General features: G+C 34.9%; 1 protein-coding gene across 1 annotated transcript in view; it reads right to left on the reverse strand.

Moving 5' to 3' along the window:
- The window catches only part of PAK5 (p21 (RAC1) activated kinase 5), a 248,104-nt gene that overhangs the window by 137,193 nt on the left and 95,455 nt on the right, over positions 1-15,456 (reverse strand). The window contains exon 2 of the mRNA XM_069495955.1: positions 358-507. The gene's annotated coding sequence lies outside the window, so the exon portion shown is untranslated. The remainder of the gene's footprint in view (positions 1-357; positions 508-15,456) is intronic.

Here is a 15,456-nt window from a genome sequence, read left to right on the forward strand (position 1 = left end):
TCTTTGCTATCACTCAACTCTCAGCTCAAATGCTCTAAGTGGTCTGCTCTGACACCCAGACTAAAGTAGCCCCTCAATCACTCCTTATCTCATTAACCATGTTCATAAACATGACCAAGGTCTGCCAGTTGCCTCTTCATTTATTTACTTACTCACCCCTTCTACTAGAGTGACAGCTCCTGCAAGGCCCTACTGTCGCCTTTTTAGGTCCTCGTGCCTAGAACAGTTTGCAGGCCAGCAGAAGTCACTCAGTGAATATGTGTTAAATGAATACATGCAGTTTTCAGATTTTTAAGTATTATATAATTCCAGATAAATTTCAAAAGCGCAAAACCATAATGTAATTTATTCCCCTACCTTTTTATGATGGCTGTGGATGAATTAAAGACTCCAAAGGAGGGTGGCTATTTCTGTTCTGCAAGTTTTCGTTGGTGTTCTTCAGTCTTCTTCATTTTTCCTCAGTGTTCATTTTGGCAAGATGTGGAAGCATTTCACCATAGTGTATTTCTGTAACGACATGGTATAGCAACATGACTCAGAATCCCACCAACATTATGCTCTGTTTAAAAATAAATATATAACCTCATTTACTTTACATTCTCCTATAAGCAATATAGCCTTTCTTTACTGTTTCTATCATTTTTCTCAGGAATGCACAGATCTGTATATTATTACCTGACAGCTCCAGGTAGTGTTAGCACCTCCCCATAGCACCTTGCCGGCATCTGTACCATAGCACTTTCTCTACTGTATATAATTATTCCACTGTGAATCCATCTCTCCAATAGATGGTGAACCTTATTGGAGCAGGAACTGTGCTTTTAGTCCCAAAATCTCTAGGGCCAAGCCCACTAATTGGCAATTGTACATTTTTAATACAGTCAATTCTCATTATTTTCAGTAGTTATGATTTATAAAGTCACCACAAACATGGAATTAACAAATACTGAACCACCGTTCTCAGGGAAAATACAAAGTTAGGTTTCTGCAAGTCTCTGGCCCCAATATTTGCATCAAACAATCCATATGTAACCTTGTTTTATGTGTGTTTCTGTTTAAAGACACCCTATTTAATATATATTGTTGATTCATTAGGATTAAACTCACAGTCAACATCACTGTAACTTATGCCTGAGTAAAGCTTTTCTAACACAGATATATGTTCTCCATAAGGCATATGACAGCTTTCTTGTGCTTAGGAACCCTAGATGGCATCTTAGCACTACGCTGGGGGGACATTTCACACAGCAGAATCACCACCATTAAGCACAAAAATGTAAAAAACAGGAGAAGGCAAATTTGCAAATATGAGATCACAAATAATGAGGATTGGCTGGATACACATTGGCTGAACCAAAGTCGTATGTAAATCTTACAAGTTCCTAACCTTACTTATGGTTCAGCACAGCAGTGCCATATAAATGAGTGAATAATAAATACTACAGATAGGATAGAAAGGGACTAAATACATATTCCATATTCTTCATGAAAAATTCAGGAACTGAAAACAAGTATTCTCTCCTATTAAAAAGAGAAATTCCAGCAATCCCTATCTCAAAATACTAATGACATCTTCAGAGAAATAGCAAAAACAATCCTAATTCACATGAAACCACAAGAGACCTCGAATAGCTAAAGCAATCCTGAGCAAAAAGAACAAAGCTGGAGATAGCATATTACTTGATTTCAAATTATACTACAAAGCTATAGTAACCAAAACAGCATGGTAATGGCATCTAAACAGACACCAAGACCAATGGAACAGACTAGAGAATAGAGAAATAAATCCATGCACTTACAGCCAACTCATTTTCAACAAAAGCATTAAGAACATACATTGGGGAAGGGATGGTCCCTTTAATAAATGGTGCTGGGAAGACTGAATATCCATATGCAGAAGAATGAAACTAGACCCCTATCTTTAGGGGTCTAGACCATATTAAAAATCAACTCAAAATGAATTAAGGACTTAAATGTTAGACCTGAAACTATGAAACCGCTACGAGAAAATTTTGGGGGAAATGCGCCAGGCCATTGTTCTGGGCAAAGAGTTTTGGGGTAAGACCTGAAAAGCACAGGCAACAAAAGCAAAAACAGACAAATTGATTACATCAAGCTAAAAATCTTCTGCACAGCAAAGAAAACAAAATGAAGACACACCTACAGAATGGGAGAAACTATTTGCAAACTATCCATCAACAAGGTGTCAATAACCAGAATGTATAAGGAACCCAACAACTCAATAGCAACAGACACATGATACAATTAAAACATATACAAAAGACCTCAATAGGTCTAAGGAAGACAGACAAATGGCCAACAGGTGTATGAAAAACTGCTCAATATCACTAATCAGAGAATTGTAAATCAAAACCACAATGAGGTACCATCTCACCTCAGTTAGAATGGCTACTAGCAAAAAGATAAAAAAATAACAAATGTTGGAAAGGATGCAGAGAAATGCGAACACTTATACACAGTTGGTGAGAATGTAAAGTAGTACAGCCATTATGGAAAACAGTATGGAAGTTCCTCAGAGAACTAAAAATAGAACTATCATATGATCCAGAAATCCTACTGCTGGGCATATATCCAGAAGAAAGGAAATCAGTATTATCAAAGAGATATCTACACTCTCATGTTTACTGCAGGACTATTCAATATTAGCCAATACAAAATTAACCAAAGTGTACATCAATGAATGAATGGATAAAGAAAATGTGGTCTGTATATATGCACAGTGGAAAATTATTCAGCCACAACAAAGAATGAAATCCTGTCATTTGCAGCAACATGGATGGAGATGGAACTAGAGGTCATTATATTAAGTGGAATAAGGTAGGCTCAGAAAGACAAATGTTGCATGTTCTCACTCATATGTGAGAGCTAAAAAGGTAGATCTTATGGAGGTAGGGAGAAAATGATGGTTACCAGAGGCTGGAAAGGGAAGAGTGGGAGGGAGAAATGAAGAGAAGTTGGTTAATGGGTACAAAAATACAACTGGAAGGGATAAGTTCTAGTATTCAACAATACACTAGGAAAATTATAGTTAACAATAATTTATTGCATATTTTAAAATAGCTAGAAGAAAAGAATTGTAATGTTACTAGTACAAAGAAAATACAAATGTTTCCGGCGATGGATATCCCAATTACCCTGACTTGATCATTACACATTGTATACAAGTATCCAAATATCACATATACCCCCAAAATACATGTAAGTATGATACATCAATTTTAAAAAGACAAATTCCTGATCCCAGGTCTTTTCTTCTGCCTGATATTAATCACTGCTCATCCAATTTTCAGACAAGTTCAAGGAAAATTTCCCTGAAAGTAATTATACATTGATAGTTCACCTTGTCCATGCAGGTCAACCTAAACACCCAGAAGACTGCTCCATTTTTCTCCTTGGATAAAAAGAAGAAAAACCTGCTTTTCTTTCATTTACACGTATGAGTGAACTGTAGGTGCACAATGTGCATCCTTAGCGACATGTACTTTCTTTAAAAATGCCAGTACTTTTGTGACATAAACAATGGAGAAATCAAACTTTAAGTATCTAATGTATTTGAAAAATGTTTAGACCCTGTTAAAAATATGAATTTATGTTTTAAAGCTGTTGTGAAGGTTTTCCAAATAAGTTTATTCTCAATATCTTTAAATGCTTAAATTTAACATTGACTTATTTGTAGTTCATTGAAAGTAATTTGTTACTAAAATTATCTTCTCAAAAGCATGCTCTATGTTTTAAACTATTATTGCTAAGATAAGTAGGACTTGCTAAAAAGCAATGCCTTACACAGGTAACAAGAAATCTTAGAAGGATGGTTCTGAAAGCTGCCTTTAATTTCGTCTGAAATTGGCTACAAGTAGACAGTCTCTTTTCAGAGTCTTGTGATACTCGTTTCAAATATTTTATAGTGTCAGAAGACAAGTCACCTTGTCATGGAATGCAATTTTAGGATTGACATGATCATATGGGTCGACTGCATAACAATAAGAAAATTCAATATATTTTACAAAAGTAATACCTTGATTCAGAAAAATAAAGCTAATTAAATGCATCTTATGTATTTTTATACTTTATTAGTACCATTATATTACATTTTCTACATAATTAACCATTTTTTGCTTTGAGTTTATTTCCTAAGAATTAGTATTACTTTTAATTTTTTATTTATATTACAAAGAACCAAATTAACCAAAGAAATATTAGATATCATAAACTTACCTTAGTACATGCCCAGATCATCACTAAACCTCTCCTCTCGTATTTCTTTCTCTTTAAATATGTCATGAAACAACCTTTATATATCCCTGATAAAGCCATATTAGCATTACTATCTTTTCCCCTTTGTTTTTTATTTATATATATTCATGGGGTACAAGAACAATTTTTTATATTTATTTCTTTTTGTTTCAGCATATTATGGGGGTATAAAAGTTTAGATTACATATATTGCCATTGCCCTACCCTTCCACCCCCCAATCAGAGTTTCAAGCGTGTCCATCCCCTAGACGGTGCACATCACAGTCATTTTGTTATATTGATATATTGCATTATACTGACTTATAAAAGCAGTGTGAGTGTTCTGTGGACTACGTTCAGATAACAGGTACATCATTCTGAAACTGTTAATAACGTACATCTTAATAGGAGGTACTTGATAAGAGAATGCCAATTAAATTTAATAGTTGCATTTCCAACCTTCATGAGGAAGGGTTTAGCTTTAGTATCAACAGACTGTCTTTCCTTTGTAATAGCTGTATGATTTGAGGCGATTCATTATTCCCTGAGATTATTTACTCATCTAAGAAATGGAGATGAACACCATTTTCTATAACATGGAGTGGTCTTTATGATAAAATGAAAATGGCTTATGTAAAGTATCTGGCCAATAATAAATAGTAAAAAATATTAGCTCTTGGATTTTACTAGGTACAAAACCATCCCAAGCAGCATTTTAGTCGTTGAACTTTGCTCTTAATGCCAAAAGCATTTTTGCCATCTGTGACTAATTAAAAAAAAAAACCCAAATGTCCTAGCTCACTCTCATTTTGACTTACAGCCAAGATAAGCAGTTCTATGATTGTGAGGTGTGTGTGCATGTGTGTTATAAAAAGGAATACATCCATTAGAGAAGCATCCATGAGAGACGCATAACTAAGTTTTGACATAAGTTTATGCCATTTTGTACCTTTTATTTACCTAGATGCTCTAGTAATTTGGCCCCTCAATATTGGGGATGTTGACCATCAGGTGTTTGTTCATGGTATGCATTCAAAAATATAAATATTGCATTATATCCCTGACCCTGAGATATGGATATATTAATAAGCTCATTGGCAAATTACTAAAAATTCTAAAATTCTATTGTAAGTAAAATAGAAGAAAGACTTACCATCACCTATCCTAGCACAAACAGTTCTAGTCCCAGCATGCTTTTTCTCTTCCCTGCTTACATCCAAGGACGACAGCACTTATGCAGATACATTTTAAGGTAGTGGCAGGATGACATGGATTCCATCAGCTCTGCAACCTCATAACAGTTGCTGTGTTATGCACCTTTCCATCCACTTCCCCTCGTGCCTAGAGATGCAATTTGCGAATGGTAGGTTTGATATGTGGTCTGTACCATTATGTTAGGAAACAGAACTCCCTCCTCCCCCAAGGAGAATAGACTTAAGACCTTGGCCTCATTAATATTGAGTTCCGGCCAAATAAACTCCAATGGGTTATGAAATCATGAAAGATGCTAAATCCCATTAGGTTGAAGTCTTCCAGCAACTCTGAGGCATTGGGTAAGAGGAGAAAAAGAATATGGAGAATACATAACACGCATTTTATCTTTTAATCTTTTGTTTTTACTAGGATAGAACCTTTCCAGAAGAAATTAATTATGGATCATCCTTCTTGAAAATATATCTTCACAACTGTGCCATTTGCAATAGCTTTTTCTTTGCATATACTTTATAACATGGATAATTTTACACTTTCAGTTGGATGCTGTACCCCTCATATACTAGGTAAATTCCAGACACACAAAAGGTTTCCATTACCAGGTTTGACAGTGTAAAAGCCAAGCAGAAAACAAGCTGGCAAAGACAGTTTCACATAAACCTCCTCTGAGGATTTGAAAACAACATCACATTTGTTTCCTGCTACTTTTCTGCCCCCCTGTGATCTTTGACTCTATATATGATAAAATATTTATAGCCAGAGCTCAGCATCCTTTCTTTTCTTTACTGTTGGAATAAGGTGTGTTCTGCTTGAAGCACGTAGGAGAAAGTAACATAATAGAAACATTAAAAATTTGAATAAATAACTTTGGGAGAGTGAAAAACCTAATCTGCTCAAAAATGGATTTTCTTTCACTCAAACCAAGAACACAATGACATATAGGACTGCATTTTTGCAGAAATTATTTAGGTATTTGTTGATTGCAGGAAATCCTCTCTAGGGAAATTTCTCTGAGCCTACAGGACTATATGCTGTTTTTGGATTTCCTCAAATACAAATTGAATGCTATTTTGTTTTTCTTTTCAGGTAATAATAAAATTCAGTTATTCATTGGGTGCCCGTCAGGTAGAGGGGTGGGTGGAGGTGGGTAAACTCACAACTAATGGAGGCGGAGTGCACTGTATGGGGGAAGGGCCTGGCTTGGGCGAGGCAAAGGCATTTCACGTAACCAAAATGTTTGTACCCCCATAATATTCTGTTAAAAAAAAAACTCAGTTATTAAAAACATTCTTACCTTTTCCAATAGGAAAATATCCTGTTTGAATGTGTAGTCTCTATCTATGAGACATATCCCCTGAGATGATGAAAAGATTGAGCTTTATAGGACTGAACTGTAATATTCTCATGCTAATGCTCTTTTCATATAAAAGACCAGTTTATAATATGGTGATTTTTATTTTCAGAGCAACTATTCTTTACACTGAAAAACCAAACAAACAATTAAGTTTAGATACATTAGTTTTCTGGTCCAATAGAGAAAGCACTTAAAGTTTTTATTTGCTACATGCCCTAGGTTCTAGCCCCACTGTACTTGCTTTTTGAACTTAATTGACTAAACTATTCTGTATCTGAGCTTCCTCCTCCTAAAACCAAGGTAATGACAGCAGGTGCTCATACTACAGCACCCACTGATGCAATATTAAGAGGATTAAATGAGATGATGTATGTGTAAGAACTTTAGATACTCTAAGATACTACATAACATTAAGTTTAGAAAAGTTATTTTAAGTGTTTGAGTTATATAGAAATTATTAAATTTAATCTGATATGGAAAATAGTGAAAGATAACAACTTAAAACCCAATTATACTGTCTCTGGATGGAGTATATTGATTCTCTGACCTCCAGTGCAATGAATCTACACCTATCCAAGCTGATCCTGCTAAGCTTAGATTTCTGAAGACAAAAGACAAGACGGGAGAATGGTGGTGAGAGAGAGAGAAGAAGGGGCTATTACGGAGTCCATTTGCTATAATCACTCCCTCTCCCCAAAAGCAGGGATTCTTAACTGGGGTTCTTAATTGTAGATCTCTGGGCTCATTTAAATGGAGTTCAGGATTTCGTGAATTTGGATGGGAAAAAAAATACATTTTTACTTTCATAAGTCTTTAATAGGCAACAAATCCCAGTATATCGAAAGGACCTGTAACCAAGAAAACACAAACCTTGTCATATCATATTACAATTGCTGCAGACACCTTGCATTTGCACTTTGAATGCATGGCAGTTGTTAGATCTGCCATTAGATCTTATTACATTGTAAAATCAAGAAATGCATATACCCGAAACACATATTTTTAAATGTTTTGATATCTCTATATCAACATAATTGCTTTCCTTTATAACCCTAAGTATTTCATTTTATACATTTGAAAACATTATGTTGCCACTGTGGTAACAGCAATTTCACTCCTAGGTATACAACCAAAATAACTTGAAAACAGGCACTCAAACAAGTCCTTGCACAGGAATGTTCATAGTGGCACATTCATACTAGCCAAAAGGTAGAAAGAACCCAATATCCATCAACAGATGAATGGATAAATGAAATGTGATATATCTATTTAAGGTAATATTATTCAGCAAAAAAGGGATGAAGTACTTATATATGCTACAATGTGGATGAACCTCAAAAACAAGCCAGGGGAAAGAAGGTAAACAAAAATTTATATATTGTGTAACTATACTTCTATTAAATATCAGGAAGAGGTAAATCCATAGACACAGAAAGCAGATTGGTAGTTACCAGGGGCTCAGGGAACAGGGGAGTGAGGAGTACCTGATTAATGGGTACAGGGTTTTAAGCAAGTGATGGAAAAGTTTTGGAATTAGATAGAAGTAGTAGTTGCACAACTTTATGAATGTACTAAATGCCACTGAGTTGTTCACTACAAAACTAATTTAATTTTACGTTATGTAAATTTCAGCTCAATAAATAAACAAAGAAAGCACTGTGTCAAAAATTGGTTCACAAACCTTTAACAAAAAAAGCAGTAATACGTGCATGCTTCAGAGTGTCTCAGGTGCTGAAGATTCTTTTTAAAAGGTAAAAGCTCTTGACAAAAACCTAGAGAAGATATCATGAGAGTGTGTTCTTACATGTTATGCTGGTGCCCGTGGATGGAATGCACACACATATGCACACTAAATTGCAGACACCAGCAATTACTGTTAGCTCAAGCAAGTCATTTTCTGTTTCATTAAGCTCTTAATTGCTGAGTTCAAGTTCTTGTCAGCTGGTTTGCTGTGCTAACCCTTGAACTATTGTATGACGACCCAGCCTCATCTAATGAAGAATGACTGAGACTTACATGTCTATGATTGATAGGAAATGTTTCTGAAAAACAAATGCACAGGTGAGACAGGGGAAAATTCCTGTGCTGCCATGCACAGCAGGAAATCTCAATGAGGTCCAGTGGGCACTGATATAATGGGAGAACGCTTGAGCGGATACTGTTTTGTCAAGGCTTGATGTTGTATGTAGGGGCTGGGCACTTTATTAATCAATAAACTTTGGTAGAACATGTCTCCTTGGTGAAGAAACAAGCTCCAAAGTAGCACTATCCAATGGAAACATAATGTTGACCACAATGTGAGTCATAAATGAAATTTTAACTTTTCCAGTAGCTGCATTAAAAAGGGGAAAAGAGGTGAAATTAATTTTAGTAATGCATTTTATTAAACCCAATATAACCAAAATTCACCATTTCTACAATGTGATATTTTCATTCTTTTTTCCATAATAGGTGTTAGAAATACAGTGTGTGTTTTAGGCTTACAGCACATCTCAATTTGGAGTAGCCACATTTCAAGTTCTCAATAGCCACATGTGGTTAGTAGCTTCTGTATTGGGAATTGCAAGTCTAGAATAACTCTACCATTTACTGTGATGACTTAAAGATCTTAGGAAGAACAATGGTAACTAGAGAGCAAAAGGATGAGATTTCAAACATAACGGATTAATGAATTTTCCAAAAAAATTTGATAGAATTATACTAGCAAGACAAAAGCTGACACCAACTAGTTGGGTTTTTATTTTACTTTTTAAATATGCCTGTTTTAAAGCAGATACTCTGCAGTGTAGAGGAAGTGTTATTGGAAATTAGCTCATTTGTAATTAAAATAATTTGCAAGTAGAGGAATTTGGGGGACATTAAAGTATGCCAGAATAAAACCCATTAAGCTTTAGTTTAAACATCCCCAGCAAATAATAAAACACATTTATTTCTATTCTGCAGCATAGATAATAAAACATGATAATATAGGAAGTCTGAAGTGAATATAAAATGTCAAAATTAATAGCACAATTTTATAATCAGCTTCCAATGCAATTATTAGTCTTTAGGACAGAATTCATTTACATTAAAATTGATATGCAAGGATCTTCTCCAGAGTCAAATGAGCTCATTAAAATGATCTATAGATTCATTAGGTCACATAGAAAGTACAGAGGTCAGGTTGCATGTTAAACTGTAAAACCTCTAGACAAAAATTAGTGCTTGTAGAAAAGGAAAAAAAAAATCATGCTTTTCTAGAAGTTTAAGTAAAAAAAAAAATTAAATAGCTTAAGAACTCCTAATATCAATAAAACATTTCAAGCATTAAGGCTGCCAAATTACCTGATAACTCAGTAATACCTGGAGTGTGTGTTTTTTACGGCAGATTTTCATTTGCATTCCAGGAGAGTATAAAATAAATAATTTGCACTAAACATAAATGGAAAAAGTTATACATTAAAAAAAAACTCTGGTTATATAATATTCATGAATTTATTGTAGAAACACTGGAAAACAGAAAAGCACAAAGTATGTAATAGAAAAACACTGCTCAGAATCCTAGTACTCAAGACGTTGTTGACATTTTAGTCTACATCCTTCCAAGTTTAAACTAGCATAATTGTTACTGCCAGATCTTTGTGATATAATAAACTCATGTGGACTTTCTTGTAGATCTGATTCTTCCAATGGATCTGATAACCCCACTCGGTACATACATACTCACACACTTTCCTTCTCCTACACAGTTGTCTATTAAGTGTTATAGGCAGTTCAAGGACACTAACCTGAAGCTAGTCTGTCACTATAGTCTGTCCTGTTCTGTTCCTCCTTTCATTCCATACTCCTTTGTTATACCCGCCACACCCTCCCCTACATAACAAGATCTCTAAACGTGCTTTCTTCCAGCTAGCTCAATGGTTTGTAACTCTCCCTTATTTAGGAAGAACTGGTGCTTGCATAGAGACATCAATTACCAGCTTCAATTATTTACAACCCTAGAACCGTAGAATAATCAGGAAGAGACATCATATTCTATCTCTTACTAATATTGTTAATACTGGCTGATAAACATAACACTTTCGTTGTATTTTACTGAACTCAAATCTGTGCCTAGAAGAACCTACTTTCTCAGAACTACATTCAACAATAAATATTTATCAAGTGCTTAAAAGGGCAGACACTGGGCTAGGAACTGGAGAGTGAATTATTCATGAATCCGACATGGTCCTTTGGCCTCACAGAAGTAATACTTTAGCAGGGAAGATAGTTTGTAATCAATTAAACAAATGAATACCTAATTACACACTGGGATAAATGCTGTGAAGGCAGTGGATATTGATGTTGAGATGGAAAAAACATTACCTATCTTTCTTTTTTTTGGCTTTATTGAGGTATAATTGCCAAATAAAAATTGTATATATTTAAGTTATATAAGTTGATGTTTTGATAGATGTATACACTGTGAAATAATGACCACAACAAATTAATTAACATGTCCGTTACCTGACATAGTTACCAATTTCTTTCTTTCTTTTTTAAAACAACACTACCTATCTTAGTTATTGCTGTGATGGCTGCCCATTTGAAAGACTGGTGAGAATTTAGGAAGTTTCCTACCCATTTCTCCAGACTTGACCCTTTGCTCAGAAGCATATACCACTGTGGTGAAAAAACAAAACAAAACAAAACAAAACACAGCAACAACACAGTGATGGGCACTGAGAGTTCCTACACTAGTTTTAACAAACAACTTTCAAATGGCTTCCTAAGGTAGAGTCATTTATGTGGGGATGCTCTTCCTTTAACACAAAGTAGAAATCCTTACAAAGACCACCATGGAGAACAAGGTGACATTAGAGAGCCTTTATTAAATTTCCTGTTGTATTAGGGGAATTTCTCTCTTTAACTCTACTGTGGGTGTCCTGCTTATGAAGTTGATCTCAGATATGCTTAAAAAAAAGCCATCATCTCAACGTTTATGACAGCTTTTTTGTATTAGGAAGGATGGAAACCTATAGAAATTTTTAGATCTTTGTTTAGCAGAAGCATTACACTGAATGTCAATATATGCCAAAGTAGGCTAAAAGTCTGGTTGGGAAAAGTCAAAGAGCTAGTGTGGCCTCCATAGAAGATTAAAAGGAATTTGAGGATGGTGAGTGGAAAACCAAATAGATCAGAAAGAGAATGATGAGAGAAGGGAGACATACAAAGAGAGACAGACAGACTAACCAGAGACATAGAAAGTGAGAGTGGGGAACAGAAGGAGAAATGAAAGAGAAATACATGAACAGGAAGATACAAAGAGAAAGCAAGAGGTGAGAGAGCCTAAGATAGACTGATACACATACATAAACACACACACATAGAGGGCAGTGGGTGGGAGAGAAAACCAGGACCTGGAAAGGTTGGAATCAATAATTCACACAGCCAGTGAGAATTTCCCTGTGGCTAAAAATGTCTGATGCTTCTCGAAATATTAATAACTAACACTGAATTTAAAGTTTTCTCTCATTGTTATAAATTACTCTCTGTAAATCATAATAAACTCTGCTAGCAAATACTCCCCCTTAGCATTAGAGGTGTTTTGCAGAAATGAAGGAGGAGACTTGATAACCAGCCTGGGGCAAGCAAGCTTGTGAGAGAGGATGCTACAGGATCCAAGAGCCCTGGAACAACGAAGGGGAGACATGGGTTTCCCCGTGGGCTGACTCAGAAGTGATGAGTTGACTGTCATTTGTCAAAAGTACTCTTGAGGAAAATATATGTAATACATAAGGCTATATAAGGGAAAAAGAATTTCCATTTATTGAGTATCTACTAGCTATACTTTATAGATAGTATTTCCTTCTTCATAACAACCCTAAAAGTATCATTTTAGATACTTTGATTTTTTTTCACATAAAAAAAATCAAGGCCTAAGAAAGAGTTTTCAGATTGTGATGCAGGGAAGGGGAACCCAGGAAAAGACCAGGAGGCTCCTTGAGTTATGTCAACTATGCTGAGATCAGAGAGGCAAAGGCAGCAGGAGTTTTCAAGATGGAGTACCAGAGAGGAGAGAGCTGGAGAGGGTAGGAAGGGGAGGTATAAGGGGGAGAGGGTGGAGAAAGGAAAAAGAGACAGACAGGCAGACAGACAGATGCCAGAGATTTGCAGAATGTCTCCCTCAAGTATTCAGCTGAATAGTGATGAGTTCAAGCATATGAGGAAACTACTTGAGGCTGAGGAAAGAGCCACTCAAAAAGTTTAGAGGTAACAAACAATGTCCAGTCTTCACACAGGGCCAGCAATAGTTTCTGTTTTTACCAGCAAGACTAGAAAGCCTGAAGATTCATGGGCTGAGGATTGGTTGAAAGTGATCATCTTATACCAAATTTGGAAGGCAGATTAAGGTTTGTTTATGATTATCAGAGGTATTTACAAAAAATAACCTAAATTTGGCTTATGTGACCTAACTGGATTTGTCTGCTAAGGGTATTCGCAAGCCTGGTTTCCATTTTATTTTATGTTAACTACTCCAAGCACAAGAAACATGAAGAAAACTATACCATGACACATAATAATTATATTGTTCAAAAATAGTGATAAAGAGTAAATCTTAGAAGAAGCCAGTGGGGTGAAAAAGGCATATACAGGGAAAAATAAGGATGATATCAGATTTCTCATCAGAAACAATGCAAACAAGACAGTAGAGCAAAGTTTAAAATACTGAAAGGAAAAAAAAAAACTTATCAGTCTAGAATAGTATGTCCAACAAAACATATCATAAAATTGAAGGTGAAATAAAGATATTTTGAGGCAAAAAATCCTTGATTGAACAAATAGAAAAGAAGTAGACATAACCCTAACCATATCAATAATTACATTAAATGTAAATGGTTTAAACACCCCATTAAAAGACAGCGATATCAGATTGGATAAGAAAGCACATTCCAACTATGTGCCTAGAAGAAACACGTTGTATAGATAAAGACAAAAAGAAATTGAATGTAAACAATTGAAAAATACATGCTAAAAGTAACCAAAAGAAATTTGGAATGCTTATTTTTAAAAAAAGTACATTTCAGAGCAAAGAATATTACCAAGAATAAAACAGGTCTTTTTACAATAATAAAGGAGTAAATTCATCAAGAAGTCCTAATAATCCTAAATGTTTATATGCTAAAAAAAAAAAAGATCTCCAAAATACTTAAAGCAAAAGCTAATAGAACCACAAGGAGATATAGACAAATCTACAATTATTGTTGGAGATTTAATGCCATTTCAATAATAGAATAGACTGAAAGTCAACATTAATTTCAGTAATAATCAGTAATAATTTAAAAAAGCAACCCAACTAAGAAATGGGCAAAAGATTTTGAAAAGATTCATCAACAGACACTTTATGAATATATACAGATAACAAGTATACACATAAAAATATGTTCACTATAGTCATTATGAAATTGTAAAATGAAAACACAATGGAGTACTATAACACTTTTACTAGAATTGCTATAATTAAAATGCTTAACCATATCAAGTGTCAGTAAGGATGTGGAAGAATTGAAACTCTTACACATTCTTGGTGGGAATGTAAAATGGTACAACAACTTTAGAAAACACTTTGGCAGTGTTATAAAATGCTAAACATATGCCTACTGTATGATTTAGTCATTTCATGCCTAGGTATTTACTCAAGAGAAATGAAAGCATATGTTCATACAAAGGCTTGTGCACACATGTTCATAGCAACTTTCTTTATAATAGCCAAAAAGTGGAAACAACCCAAATGTTCATCAACAGGTGAATATATAAACAACCTGGACTATATCCATACTATAGAATACTATTTAACAATAAAACAGAGTGAACTACTGACACATGCTACAACATGTATGAATCTCAGAATGAATTATGCTGCATTAAAGACCCAGACAAAAAAAGCATACTGTACAGGTTCATTTATATAAAACTTGAGGAAACGCAACCTACCATATGCTGTCAGAAATAAGATCAGTGGTTGCCTGGGGACACAAGTGGGGTAGACAGGGAGGAGCATGAGAGAGAGAGAGATTAAAAAAGACCAAAGGAAAACTTATAAGAGTGATGGAAATGTTCACTATCTTAATTAAATTGACGGTGTCATGGTTGTATACATATGTCAACATATATCAAATTGTACACTTTATATAGGGGCAGGGTTTTTGTGTCAGTTATAACACAATAAAGCTTTTTTTTTTTTAAAGTAAATATTCGGTCCCTCAGTTGCACCTGACATATTTCAACTTCTTGATAAGTACATGGGGCTACTGGCTACTGTACTATCAGTGTAGATGTGAAACATTTCCATCAATGCAGAAAGTTCTTTCAGACAGGACTGCTCCAAATCCTCTACTGTATTTAATAAGTGAATGATAACTTTAAAAACCACACAGGGATTCTTGTTCTTCTTATAAATGCTTCAGATTTATCCATTACTTACAATACTCTTTAACACATGCAAAGTCTCTTACATATCATGATGCCATACCACACAGAAAGATTTTTGGTAGTTGGAGAAACACAGGTTCTTTCTTTGCCTTTCTTTTAAGTCACAACTTGCAACCATTTTCTGAGTGCTCATTGACTTCTCTACTTCAAATGACCAAACTACCAGATATTCCAAGTGGGTAAAA

Source organism: Eulemur rufifrons, chromosome 20 (assembly GCF_041146395.1).
Source record: "Eulemur rufifrons isolate Redbay chromosome 20, OSU_ERuf_1, whole genome shotgun sequence".
In the NCBI taxonomy this organism is placed as follows: Eukaryota; Metazoa; Chordata; class Mammalia; order Primates; family Lemuridae; genus Eulemur; species Eulemur rufifrons.